The sequence below is a fragment of the Dermacentor variabilis genome, chromosome 2, assembly GCF_050947875.1.
Source record: "Dermacentor variabilis isolate Ectoservices chromosome 2, ASM5094787v1, whole genome shotgun sequence".
Taxonomy (NCBI): Eukaryota; Metazoa; Arthropoda; class Arachnida; order Ixodida; family Ixodidae; genus Dermacentor; species Dermacentor variabilis.
In genome coordinates, this window is record NC_134569.1 from 209,746,856 (window position 1) to 209,748,626 (window position 1,771).

Consider the following 1,771-nt stretch of genomic DNA (forward strand, 5'->3'; position numbering starts at 1 on the left):
ACGTACTGGGGAGGAAAGATGAAATCATCGTGTAGTGAGCGATGGTGAAATATGCGGTGAAAAAGACACAAGCGATGAATCTTACGGCGAGATGCTAGTGATGGTAGTTCAAGGCTCGATTTCATATTCGTCACATTTGCCGTTCGAGCATAATTAGACATAATAAAACGTGCAGAGTTATTCTGAACCATTTCGAGTGAGTAGATTAGATTGTCATGGAAAGGGTCCCAAACAAAGGCGGCGTATTCCACCTTCGAACGAATTAGTGTTTTATAAAGTAAAAGTTTAAGAGCCTCAGGAGCGCGTGAGAAATTCCGGCGAAGATATGCAAGTGTTTTGTTGGCGCTGGCGATTATGGATTCAATGTGATCATTCCAAGTTAGTTGTGAGGATATAGTGACACCAAGATATCTATATGACGATACTACTTCTAAAGGAAAGTTATCAAGATGATATGAAACATTTGCATTAGTAGATCTAGTTACACGCATGACTTTGCATTTTTTAGTGTTTAATTCCATGCACCAAGTCTTACACTAAGCGGACACAGAATCAAGATCAGACTGTAGAATAGTAGTATTGTTAGGACTAGTTATTTCTCGAAATATTACACAGTCATCTGCAAACAAGTTGATATGGGAAGAGACGCAGGAAGGTAAGTCGTTAATGTAGATTAGAAAGAGGAGAGGGCCAAGCACCGATCCTTGTGGTACACCGGAGGAAACAGGACTCGTAGGAGAGTCAGTGTTATTAACAGAGACAAACTGGGAACGATTTAGTAAAAAATATTCGAGCCATGCAAGTAGTTTGGAATCCAAATTTAGTAACTGCAACTTATATAAAGGAGATTATGGCATACTTTATCGAAGGCTTTTGAAAAATCTAAACATATACAGTCAGCTAAAGAAGAACGATCGAGGATGGCATGAAGACGGTGTGTGAAACATACGAGTTTAGTATCACACGAGAATGTCTTGCGGAAACCATGTTGTGAAGGCGAAAAAAAAATGAATTCAATTCAAGAAAAGAGACAAGATTTGAAAATTGAATATGCTCGAAAATTTTACATGGAATGCCAGTTAGCGAAATGGGGCGATAATATAGAAGCGAGCGTTTATTGCCAGACTTGTGAAGCGGAACCACCCTCCCGATCTTCCAGTCAGTGGGGAGGGAACGCTTCTCTAGTGACTGTTGAAAAATTTTTGGTAATATAATTGATGAGTAACAGACTGTATTTATAAGAAACCTAGGATTAATGGAATCGTACCCAGGTGAGGAGGATGCTTTTAAATTTTTTATAGCTTTGACTACGCCATTGTAGTCAATTATAATGGGAGACATTACTATAAATCCTAAAATCTTAACCTGAGGAAGAATTGTTAGTGTTGTTGTAGAGAAGTTGCTGACAAAGACTTCATTTAACACACCGGCATATTGCGCATCAGGTATAGTATTCCCTGCAGAATCAACAAGACTGATTGCGCTATCACTTTTAGGATGAAACACGCGCCAGAATCATTGAGAAACCTGGCGCCTTCATCAGCAGACAGGCGGCACCATGCCAAGCTAGATGAAAGGGAGGACGAGCTTCGGATCGGGAATCGTTTGAGAATACAGAGGTTCGTCTCTTTATATTTGCGGAAGGCGCACTCGACACCAAGGTGCACTTGCATCAACCTCGAATCGGGGTAGCGATAAGTACATTTGCTGGCCGCCGAATAGTGCCTCTGCTATTTAGGAACCTCTCGACGTACATTTCGGGGAGCTGCAT